Below are 13,140 nucleotides of genomic sequence, written 5' to 3' on the forward strand. Positions count from 1 at the left end.
TTAGTTTAACTACCATTTTATTTTATGCAATGCAGTAATTGCTTCTTTCTGCCATCAGCTGTACCATTTCACTAACCTTCTGTTATCCCTGATGTCTTCTCCATTTTTCTCTCACTTCAACATGGCCTCACTCTGTTTCATTCTTCTTTCCTCCTCAAATGGCAAGATATGGCCACCAGATATGGCCCTGAGCAACCTGCTCTGACTGTGAAGTTGGATCTAATTCTGTAACTGTGTTGAGCATGGGATTGGACCAGGTGGCCTCCAGACTTTCCCTCTGGTGAGGAGGGCTTCCTTAGGTTTGTGATGGGTTCTGGTCAAGATTGAAGAGTGAGTGACAGCTCCTCTCCAGAGGGTCTGTTGGTGTGATCCCTTCCCTGAAATAGAAGACACTAAACATCATTCACAATCATGACACACTGATGGCAATTGGCCTGCTAGTTTATACTGAAAATTAATTCACAGTTACTAGTACATTTTCATTCCTGCGATATCACTGGCTGTTTTGGAAGTGAATTGAATTCAATATGTTTTAAATCTACGGTTTTTAATGGAAACTAAGAAAAGGATTTTATTTATTTATTTATTTCAGTATAATCTGCTTTGGTGTTTTGTAAGACATTTGCTCTTTTGTTCTGTTTAGAAAAGTTGGCTATGTAATACTGTTTACACAAATTGAGTTTCATTTTATGATGCAGCATAAATATGAATTATGGAACTGGTGGCTCTCCTTAAAAATTCTAATTTAGCATTAGGAAGTTAGCTGTAATTTGTAATTTACCATCTGCTCACCATATACCTACCACTTCTGGAAAAGATAAATTGAATTATTTGCCTTACCTAATGCAGAAGGAAAATCTCATTCAAAGCCCCAGTTACACTTATTAAGAAAGATTTGCTAACTCTTTAGAAAAGACTCAAAAGTAACTTTTAAGTATCAGTACAATATATACAGAAACACATTAAAAACTGTTCTGACACTTTTATTTATGATATGAAATGAAATATCTTGTTGTTTCCATAGCAAAAAAAAAAAAAAAAAAAATTACAAATGCTAAATTTTAATTCTAATTAGTGAAGGGATGAAATTAGAAAAAGTAAAAAAAAAAAAGCATACATTTTACTGAAAAAGTTAACACTAGTAAGTCAGCAGATAGAATCTAAATTAAGGAAAACTACCTTTTTTGAAAATTCTTTGTCTCAGACAGCAGAGGATGTAGCAAAGGACTAATAAGGCTTTAACTCACAATGTCCATACTTTACAGCATAACAGTGAGCATAACATGGTTCCTCACGCAAATTCCATAATTTAAGTACATTAGTAGAAACTTCAGCAAAAGCTAGACTGTCTTTATGCTCTATCTAGTAAATCTCAGGGGCTTCCACTCCTGTACACATTACTTACAGGTGACTAGATGCAAACAGAACTGAAATCAAAGAGCAGCAAGGGGACAGAACCGAATCCCATCTGCATGAAATCCAAAGTCCACAGCCTTCACTGAGTTGCTACAACCTCCTAGAGCCTCTTTGCACCCAAGTTTGACGTTCCACAGACTTCTATAAGGGCTTTAAAGCCTTGACTTAAGGCTCTTATCAGCTCCCCATATTGTTTACTGCCAGAAACGCCCATGTAATTGGATTTAATGTGATATGGATAACTTACTTGGGGAAAACCCCAAATACACACCAGAGTGCCCAAAAACACACAACTATATGCAAAGGCATTCCACCCTGGCCAACCCAATCTACCCCATATGCCCTTGACAAGTTACATGACCAATTTAAACAAACATGATGGCCAGATTTTTTTCCTACAGAGGCCCTGATTTTGCTAGGACAAGTTGATATGTCATGACGAAGCTGTCTGCATGACCATTTGAAAAAAAAGACCTAGGTCTGAGAAGTGAGGGCAATTCCCAGCCTCAGCCAGCTGATATACAACATGGATTTGAGGTTCTGTGCCTGCATTTACTGCAAAGGCTGAGCCCCTCAGCACCCATGTACTATTGAAGTCTGGTGGGATTCAGGAAAAGGGATTTATCTACCTAACTCTCCTGATGGGCTCACACCTCCAGGACTGGATGCTGCTGGCAGTGACAATCTTTTAAATCCTAGCTTTTTGTTTTCTGTACTCATTCAACATGTAGAAGAGCTGAATGAAACTTTCCTCATGGGAGTGTTCAAAATGACATTTATTACCTCCTGGGAAAATACCTAAATCATTAGCCTCTTGGTTAATTGCAGGAGAAGGGAGACCTCTCTATGTGGTTGAAGACAATATGCTGCAGAGTTAGTTTCATTGTTTACTCCGCTTTTGCTAATTTTTAGGCATGTTCCTGGCTTGTTACCCTGCCAATTACCTCTTGGTCTTGTCCCATTCCATAAAGATGCTTGGGAAGCCCAAAGAGGATTGCTGTCTCCACCCTTTTCCTCTCCTGTGTTCAACACAGAGTAAGACACAGCTCTACCTTCAAGCAGATTGCAAAAAAAAGTAAGGTGGCTAGAAGATGAGAGCTGGCAGGAAAGGAAGCAGAAAGAAGTGGTGCAGTGTGCACTATGAAATTTGGAAATAATGCAGTTCTATGACTTGTTAGAGTTTCTCATTCCTTTGTTCTCTTTCAACAGAACTTATTTTGAGAAAGTATTATTTGGAATGACAGAGTGCAGAGGGAGGGGAAGAAAAGTAACAAGTTTAATGATAACAGAAGGAAAGAACATGTCCCAGTAAAATCTATGAAAGGCTGTCAGACATTGACAACTTCATCACTAGAGCTGGCAGGGATTTTTCAAGCAGAAACCAGTTTAATCAGGAAATGTCAATTTCTTGAACAAGGAATTTTCTCCATGCATGTTTTTCTTTTACACAAGTTCAATGGACCTTAGTTTGAACAACCTTCTAGTAGGGCTCTTGGCATCGGGAGGACATTTGGCTCCAGAGCAAGGACTAGCAGCTGGTCCTGCCTTTGAGCAGCCAGTTTGTCGGATCAGCCTTTCTGTTGGGACACCCAGCGTAAGCAGCAATACTTGAAATTTCTCGGTCGAGGTTATTTGATTGTTCTCAGCTTCACTGTTTCACATCACTGAAAGACAGTGGGAATACTTGCAGGACTCTTAAGCTTTGCCCAGTTCTGTACATTGGTGTGTAAAGATAAAAGTCACCAGGGCCCTCTCCTGTTAGGAGAGTTTCTGAGGCCTCCTCCCAAATGTTACTACTCAAGTTTACATGTCATGACACCATATCAGTCAAACACTTGTGCACGTTTAATTTCTGGTCCCGCTCCAATGAAAAAATGTTGACATGCATCATCTCATATCAGATTGAGTAAATTCTGTGGTTTCCCTTCCTTTGCTATTCATTGTTTTGCAAACTGTATCGTGCCTGCAAATCCACTGCATCTTATATACATACATATGCATGTGTGTGTGTGTGTATGTATGTGCTACAGCTTGATCATCAGGCAAATAGCTTTTCTATTTGAAGACCAGACTAGATTAAATTAATTTTCTGTACCATTTGAATATTCTACTAAATACTATGCCTTGCTATTAAAAATAAATTCCCTTTATTGGGAGAAACAGCATACTTGAACCCTAGGAGATTTTAACACTATCCAAATTTGTTGGGGAGTGTTTTGTTCTCTGGAAATCCACAGCACTGAATACTTCAATGCGGGAATCAACCTGCGTGTTGTCTGGGATGAAATATTTCTTCTACCACTAGGGGACAATGTTGCTCTTTATTAAATAGATTAATTCTGGTGGCAGTGGTGAAGCATTCTACGTTATTTTTAGCAAACTTAAGAAAAGTGTTAAAAACGGTTTCTTTAATACAAAAGACAACTTTTCCTCAGCACCTATAGTACTTTCACAATGCATGCTCTCATTTGAAACAATCAAAATATTTTAAAGGAGAACCAAACCCAGGGTTTATTAGTGTGAAACTCACTTTATCAGTGTACTGTTAAATGTGAAATTATATTAAATATCCACTCCTATTTTGGCACAAGGAAACTAGTTTTCTTTATTATTTTTTTTTAATTATTTTTTCTTGTCCTTTGGGATAGATAGTTGTTTGGTTGAAGAGCTCATTAGTAAAGAAGAATTAAGATCAATTAATAATGCAGTCAGATGTGCACATACACTGCATGAACCATTTCTCTCTGTGCCCTGCTCTGAGGCACTAATTTGTTGTTGAAGCTCCAACATGCATAGAGTTACAGAAATGCATAGTTTCTGGTGAGAGGCAGGAAAATTTGAAAAGAATATGCAATGATTCTAAGAAAAAAAATCTGAGAAACACAGCAGGAATATAGAATGATTTTGCCTTTAATATTAGTCATTTTCCAAATATGTGTAATTATCGAGGCAAGCAGCTTTGCTGCAATAGAGAAAAATATTATGAAATCTCAACAGATAATATACATCTAACTATGCATGAATTAAAAAGCAAATAAAAAAACCCAAATGAAAATAAATCCAATGTATTAACCCTCTTTTTTCTTCCACTGTCTTCAATTATCCATTTACTACTATGTTTTAGATAAAACACACACACAGTTTTCAGCCAGCTCGACAGTGTTGACAAATAAAACTTAGTGCAACTGAGTCACATAATACCAATTTCACTCACAGCAAATGTTTTATGTGTCATAATTACTGGCTGTTTCATTATGCCTTATGTCAGTAATATACATAGAGTATTTTTATCACCATCACCTTTAAAAATTGTAATTATCAAATACTCACCTAGTTTCCTTGATTACATTTCCACGTACTAACATCATTTAGATCCGCAGCAAGTCATTAGGGGCACAGATCAGTGTGGTTCTTATTTGAAATTCCCTCATCAGCAGAATTGCCCTGCATTTTGTCTGTATTTTCCCTTGGGAGTGCTGCGCCTTTGAGCAGACAGTCTCCACTTAGTTGTAGTGGAGGGGACCTGCAGATGTCTCAGGGGATGTTCAGAACAGACAGATCCACCGATGTAGGTACCCAGTCTCCTCAGCAGCCTGGATCTAACAGCTATTAGAAAAGAGTGGAGCTGGTCAAAGTTCTTCAGACAAAATGATAATCTCAAAAAAAATATTAACCTAACCAAGTTAAAGGTACCAGAGGTTTCTGTTGGTTTTGATTTTAAGTTTTTCTTAAAACAGGGTAAGATTTGGATCAAAATCAGGCAATGAAACCCAGGATAAGCCTCAACCCCATTGTTTGGTTGGGACACTGGAGACAGGAGTACAAGGCCCTGAAATAAAACAGACTCCACAGTGATGAGAGCCAGGCCACTACATAGTGTTTATTAGTACCTCATCTGTGCGTGTTTATCATTTCTTATCAAGGTCTTTGAGAGTACTTGCTTTTAGTTGTATTTACTTATTTTAAGGTGTGGAGGAAAACACATTGTCCTAGTTATAAATGGGCACAATAGAGTCAAGATAAAATAGTTTCTGAAACACACTTAGAAATTGTGCAACAGAGCTTGGAAACAATGCAGAACACAAACAAAACAAACTGCTTTCACATCCACTAATCCAAAAGAAAGCAAAACTCTATCTTTTCTCTAAAAGCAGCCTGATACTAATTGAGACATTGGCAACCTACGTTCAGGCATAGAGCCCAGTCCTCTGCCTGTATGGACCAGTTGAATTCTGCTGCTTTACACCATCTTTCTGCAGCATGTTATGAATCTGACTATAAGATTATTAAAAGAGTAACAAAATGGTGTTGTATACCTAACCAGTAATTCAGAATCACTTGTGATTGATGAGACTGGTGACAATGCGATTGAGGTGGCTCCTTCAAAAGACTCACAGCTTCCCAGTAACTGATTTTCCTTTCTACCTATAAAATGCTGCTTCCAAGGTCACCAAGATATGGAGCTGGCCTTTACTTATATTAATAATGACTACATTCTCTAGTTAGAGAAAATATTTCATTTTACTCTTGAGGTCCATCTAAACCACCAGACATTTTAACAAACAAACAAACAAACAAACCAGAGGAATTCAGCTCCTCTTACCCTAAGTGCCATTTGGCAATGCTAATTCTAAGAGTGAATCACAGTTTTTAATTCTCCCCTGTTTAAAATAAAATGATCCTTGATGATAAAAAGGTTAATTTGGAAGGAGGAAAAGGTCTTCTGCTTAAACTTAAATACTAGAAGTGCGATTGTAAACATGAAGACAGGACACTGAGAAGGAGTCATTTCAACATCTGACCAACACAAACCAGTCTTTTAAAACGAGGAGCAGACAACAGTCTTGCCAGCAGTAGCTTAAGGGGAGGCAACTGGTGATTTGGGGCTCAGTCATGGAAGATGTTTAACACTGATTTCAATCATACTATCTGGAAAGCTGTCGTAGAGCACAGATATCAAATGTGAGCAGGAGTTCTGGCAGGTGGAATTTATGGTGCTACAAACTCAGTGAGAAATGAGGCAACCTTTTGTGTAGCTTTCAGAACAGAAATAAGCTAATACGTCCTTGTGGCTAGCGATAAGGAAGAATGTCAGCATGTGGGGGCACAGTTCAGTCTCATCTATTCAAGTCACACAAGATGCATTCAGATTAGTGTGAAATGCAAGACAATGAAAATTAGCAAGAAACAAGATACAAAGGCACAGTCAATTATATACAGGATATTAGAGTATGAACGATTCTGCCTTATTTGTGATATCTGCATATAAATGCAAAATTGTGATGTGTCTCTTTAGACTCCAATATCAGTTGAAGTTACATCTATTTCTGTCTTTTGATTTTTTCATATCTGTTTTGCCAGTTATGAAAAATAACAGAGGGTGTGGTTGTCATTTCCAAAATGAATCATAATTGACCTCTAGCAAAGTCCACATATGAGCTACAGATGAGAATTTAGCACCAGCTGATTCTGACTGCTGCGGAAGGAATATGGGAGAACAAGCAGTAGCTGGCCATTGTAACTCATAAATGATCTTCTCTGTCAAGATTCTTTCTAGGTCTTTTCCTGAGAAACGGCTGCATATTGTGGCCTACTAGTAAAAGAACTACATGCAGAAGCAGGTAAGCTGGTAGTTACCAAATAAATTAACCGAATATTGACAAATTTGCATGAGCAGAGAGTTTAGTCCTGAAGCATAGAAAAAGTATCTAAACAAAAAAAAAAAACCAAACCACAATTTACATGCATATGTGAATTCAAATGTATGTCTAATAAAGGTTTGCATTCTGAAAGCAGAAAGTTTAGTTTTGCCCAGGGCCCAAATGATGATCTGAAAACTGTACTCCACTGTTAGCTAGTCCTAGGGGTGCTTAAATCTACTAGCTGGGTCCTTCTTCTGTTTTAAAAAGAAAAAGGCCTTTCAAACTGCTTCTGGAAGTGCCTGAAACCACTCCAATTCCAAACAGCTCAGGACTTGACTCTTATCTGAGCTTGGTCTAAGTAGGTATAAAAGTCATCTCCTCTAAGTTTAGATGTCTTTAATGTACAGACACCTATGTGTGCGCAAACCAGTGGAAGGAATGCTTTATAATCGGACAGATTTTATAATCTCTTCAGAAACAATGGAAATAGGCATCTCTGCTGCAGGATTCAACTGATCTGTTTTCAATGTCTATATCAAAAGACGAATCACACCCTGGATGTGCCCAAGTGGCTGTCTGCACTTGTAGACGTCTAAAATAGATTAGATGAATCTTGCCGAATTAGTTTTTGCTGAAGTCCCCTAAGGATTTTGATCTGATAAATGACTCTCGGTGTGTCTAATACACATCTAAAGAATCAAGGACCCTAAAAACACTCTTAGGTGGCAGCTTTTCACATAATAGCCTAATCATTGGATTGTTTATGCAGGGAACTGGAGACCAGCCCAAAACCCGCCTCAGCTCTGTGTGGTTCAGCCACCTGTGGGTTCTCACAAGAAAGTCTAAATCTTCATGATATAAGTAGTGCTGACTGATGGAAAGACTCTCTATTCACATTTTTAAGGAAAGCCTCAATGCAAAAAAGAACTTGAACTTCATTTGGGCAAAATGGCCAGAAGTCTGTAACTTGTGGTTGGGGTAATTTTCATGTTGTGGTACCTTTCATGTTTTCTATAACATGTGGCTGGGCCACTTCACATTTATTCTGGTTTTTGCTGCCAAGAATGTTTCTGTATTTCATACTAAAAGAATCATTGTGTGAAATGTGCAAAATTGCCACGGGAGTGGTTATCAGAGCCCAGGCTCTGGGCATGGGACAATTTTTGCTCTGTTTCTAGTCTCAGGAAACTTTCCTGAGCAATGGTACCCCTCTCAACAGACCGAGTTTAAAGCTGGAGCCCAGCTCTAAGTGCAGACAGTGATGATTATACAAAGCTACCTGGAGACAAGAATTGCATTCCTCTCAGATGTGTATCATGTGCCTATGTCTTTTAATGCTTACGTCTTGACCTGGTCTTGATCTTAACTGATTCTTCTTTTTTGTTTTCAAACAGATATACATGTAAAACAGGAACACTTATTAAATCCCTGCACCCCCGAGTGCAGTGGCTGCAGAACCCCATACAGGAGCCTCATTACAGAAAAGACACTGTTATGTCTCAGCAGCAACACCACAACAGATTTACCTTTCCACCCCAGCTTGTATACTGGTATTCCATTTCTTTGCATGATTTCAACCAGCACATGTTTCAAGTGCACATTCAAACCCAAAACTGTCTTATGTCCATGAGTCTCAGGTTATCCTTGAGCCTATCAGGAGGCAAGATCCTGTTGAGAACTGACCTGAACGTGTCCAGCCTTTGTTGCAATGGGTTGGGCAGTCTGTGGCTCCCATGTCCCACCTACTCGTGCACTCTTGTCACAAGGCTGACCTACCACAGGAGTGACATCCATCTTAAAATCTTCCTGATGCTTCATGCTGTAAGAACAGATGAGATTTCTAAAAGTTTGTCTCAAGCTGCTACTATAATCGCACTGTACTCCCAGTGACCAGAAAGCACTTTGGTTTCATTCTGCACCCCTGCCTGGCCACACGAAGTGTAGCCCTTAGTAGAAGAAAGGAAAGACATGAGGCTTCCTCCTATTCCAGCGCATACCACAGACCCCGGGTACGAGCAGAGCTGAGCCCACGCTCCCGCCCTGAACACCACCTTTCTTCGAAGCTGCGGAGGTCTGATTCCTCGCTCCCTTCTCAGGCGCTTGTTCTCCTTCACACAGGGCTAACAAAATCAGATACAATCATTGCAATAAAATCAGATATGTCAGGCCTCATGCTATTTACCCTTCCCCCAGACTCTGTCTCTTAAGAGTTTCCTTTTCTTCTCATTTAGGCAGTCTGGTTATGTATACCCTCTCTAAGTGAAAATCTCACCCACTCTCTTTCTAACGTCACCTGCAGCATTTTTCTCTTCTGAAAAGGGCCCAGTCTTTTTTTCTACAAAATCTAGTGTTTCCAGATGTCATAGAAGTCTTCCAAGGGAAAGGCTTGCTGTTGTACCAATTCCAGAAAGCCTGATGTAAAAAAAAGCCCAATCCCAGTAACAGGGGCAATAGAGAAGTGAGTTACAGCTGGTCCTGACTCTGCCCCAGCAGGGCATCACTTGGCAGCTTTTTACATAAAGGTGAAAATAAAACCAAGAAATTGTTTCTTGCCTGACCTTTCCCTCATCTTACCATCTAAAATCCTCTTTTCTTCTGCCATAAGAAATTCAGTACTGCTGAAATATTAAACTAAAATCATCCATTTGTGTGAATAATTGTGAAGATTGCGATCTTCAATTATTCAGAGTTATTCATTCAATTTAATATTTAAATTCAAACCATTTGGACAAGGAGGGTAGCACAGGCACAGTATTTTCCATTTTGTTCTTTCTCTTTCACTTCCTAGAGCAATTGAATATACTCAAGTCTTAGTGTGTTTGTTCACAATCTAAAAGTGATTACATGATTAAAAATGTAAGGATCTGTTTTATGCTAAGACTTTTGCTAGAAAGAAGTGGTTTTCATGAATATTAAAATATACACTAGTTAGAATAACAAAAGTAACATCAAAACCAACATTAATAATAATAATGGCAATCAAGATTTTTTCCTGTGGCAAATGCTTTTTCAAATTACCAAAATTTTTTAAAATCCACTCCAAAATACTGTTCTTTAGAAAATATTTAATTATGAAATTCTAGATAAAATCTTAGTTTGGGGGTGGTGGTGCTTTTTATAGGGGAAAGGACAAATAAAAAATATGTATTAATAATATTTTGAGCTTTTATTTTCCCCCTAAATAAACTAAAAGTGATTTTTTAAAAAAATACTTTTCAGGTTGTTAAATGGAGGTCTGCAATTTCTCCATCCCCTTTATCTTTCTTTCATTTTTATTTATTGGTTTGTTTGTTTCTTTCTTTTTCTTTCTTTTGTTCTCTCTTTTTGTGTTTTCCTCTCTCTTTCTCTATTTCCTATTTTATCTTTATTCTATTTTCACCTTAAATCAAGGTGCAAGTAAGAAAAAATCACACACATTTGTTTAATAGAAAAAAAAATTTAGGGAAACATTATTATTTTCATTCCAAAATATTTAAGATAATATGACTACATATATACATATATTTCAGTGAGCTCATGTCATAACTGTCCTATCATACAGTAACTCCTAACTCAATTCATTGACTACAGCATTCCAGAACTACCTCACAAGCCATATTTAAGCTTCAAACCCTGAGAAAACATGCATTATTTAAATATATAATATATTTACTCTCTTCACTGTAGTGTAAAGTTCATATGACTTATTGCTGAGTGTGTTTCTTTAAGGATATGCCTGGTATTGTTACAGTAACCTCATTTTTTATTGAATACCAGAGTGAATAACTGTGTAAAACCTGCATGATTTGTTGGCATTAAAGCTAAGGCTGCCTCCAGGCACTGTTAACTTATGCATCATCCTTTACTTAATTTCTCTGTTTCGTTTTAATTTGTAAACTGTCTCTGAGCTGGAATGCACATTTTTCATGTAGGTTTGCTTCGCTGGTATTAAGAAACTATCTTACTCTCCTGAGTATATGGCTTACTTTATAATAGGTGCAGAGGAACAGAGTTTATTAAATTGCAGTAATACACTTTGCATGTTTCATAAGCGCACAAGAATTTCATTTAAATGAGGTTTTTAATTTTGTGTATATCTCATGCCTAAAATGACATTTGTGCTGACTTGCCAGACATAAAATGATCAGTCTGCTGGTCAACATTCTTAATTCTGTCCTTTTATTTCCTTTCAAAACTTTGCCATCTTAAAGGCTTTGTACAGAACCAGACCATCATTTAAGTCCATGGACTTTCCTTAAAACTAAACTACCCGATTTCATCGGTAGAGTTTTAGCTCAATCGATCTATCAGATGTCTTCTCTTTTTTTCAGCCAGATTGTAGGTGTTGTCCAAGATTTTTCTTTCACCCTCCATTTCTAATTTGCAAATAAGAAGAACAAGCCAGAGGATGAGTCATAGCATGGGAATCCTGAAAGGTAGTCTGGATCTGTCCCGGATGAAGATTTAGACGGCTGTGTTGGTTTAACCTCGGCTGGAGGCCAGGTGTCCACCAAGCTGCTCTATCACTCCCCTCCTCAGCAAGGCAGGGAGGGGAGAAATTTAAGATGGACAAAACCAACCCCAAACTCGTGGGTCAAGATAAAGGCAGTTTAATACAGTAAAAGCAAGAGGTCACGCGTGGAAGCAAAGCAAAAAGCAAAAGATTATTCTCTGCTTCCCATCAGCAGGTGATGTCTGGCCACTTCCCGGGGAGCAGGGCTTCGGTACACGTATTGGTTACTCCGGAAGACAAATATAAAAAAACCAAATGCCCCCACCCTGTTCCTCCCCCTCTCTCGGTTTCTTATTGCTGAGCAGACATCATATGCTATGGAATATCCCTTTGGTTGGTTCGGGTCAGCTGTCCTGACTACGTCCCCTCCCAAGACCTTGCCCAACCCCAGCCTACTGCTGAGGGGGGGAGAAATGTTGGAAAGACAGCCTTGGTGTGTGCCGCACTGCTCAGCAGTAGCCAAAACACCGGTGTGTTATCAACACCTTGCTGCTACCAGCACACAGCACAGCGCTATGGGGGCTGCTGTGGGGAGAATTAAGTCCGCCTCAGCCAGGCCCAATACAACTGCGCTAGGGGATAGGCATGTCCGTCTTCTCTACAAGGACTTAAATTTTCTTGCTAAGGGGTGCAGTTGATTTGAGACAAACCTGAGTGTGGCCAGTCCACAAAAGCAACGTGGATTACTGGGAGGTTTGGACATCAGTGGAAATTTCACACTGAGTTCACAGGATCGTTATAACATCCTTAAACAAGCTCTAGGGCTGCTAGAAACTGCACCACTGGCACAAGCTTATTACTACAAGCATAGTCTTAGCAAGCTGAATTACCTTTCCCTCTCTTTTATGCACCCTAAATGGTGAGTGATGGCAACACAGCAGTCAGTGTGTCCTACCAGTTACTCACTAGGAGAATTAAAACCTTAGAAACAGTCTGGTCTCGACAAAAAGATGGGTTTCACTTGAAAAAAAAAAAAGATAACCACCAACCTCTGAGTGTGTCATTAATGCTGGGTTTGATTTGTGTTCAGTGAGAACAGTTACATGCCATCATTTGGTACCTGATAAGAGAGAAACATACATATTTCTGGTAGAAGTTAGTGATGTCTTTTCTGATGCCTGTGTTACTGACTGAGCATCTGAATGCCAGAGTTGCAAAGTATCTTCTTCCATCACAAATTTGCTAAGACACTTGACTTAAAATCGCCACATTTGGTACAACTAGGGACACAAGGACAGTGAGGTGGGAGTGAAAGAACCAGATTTTCATTATTAGAAGTCTAATAAGATCTTATTAGACATAACAAGTGATATTGAAGTCTCTTCCTAGAAGACGTTCCTTCTTATTTGCAGATATAAACTGATCAGTTTGCTGTCACCACATTTTAATCACGTGCTTTTATTTCCTTTCAAGAGTTTATTGTGTTAAAAATCTTGCTCAGAACCATCTAATTCCATGAACACCACCGAAAATTAAGCTGGCTGTCTAGTGTTTTGAGGTGTTTTGTCAAAACTGTAATATTGTAGCAAAAGTAATGTACTGGGTGAGGTTATAATTTTGAATCACAGCATTAAAATTCAGGCTTACACA

General features: G+C 38.6%; 1 long non-coding RNA gene across 2 annotated transcripts in view; it reads left to right on the forward strand.

Moving 5' to 3' along the window:
- Positions 1 to 13,140, forward strand: part of LOC142600517 (uncharacterized) — a 634,685-nt gene that overhangs the window by 285,874 nt on the left and 335,671 nt on the right. The gene's annotated exons all lie outside the window — the stretch shown is intronic.

Source organism: Balearica regulorum, chromosome 1, assembly GCF_011004875.1.
Source record: "Balearica regulorum gibbericeps isolate bBalReg1 chromosome 1, bBalReg1.pri, whole genome shotgun sequence".
Classification (NCBI taxonomy): Eukaryota; Metazoa; Chordata; class Aves; order Gruiformes; family Gruidae; genus Balearica; species Balearica regulorum.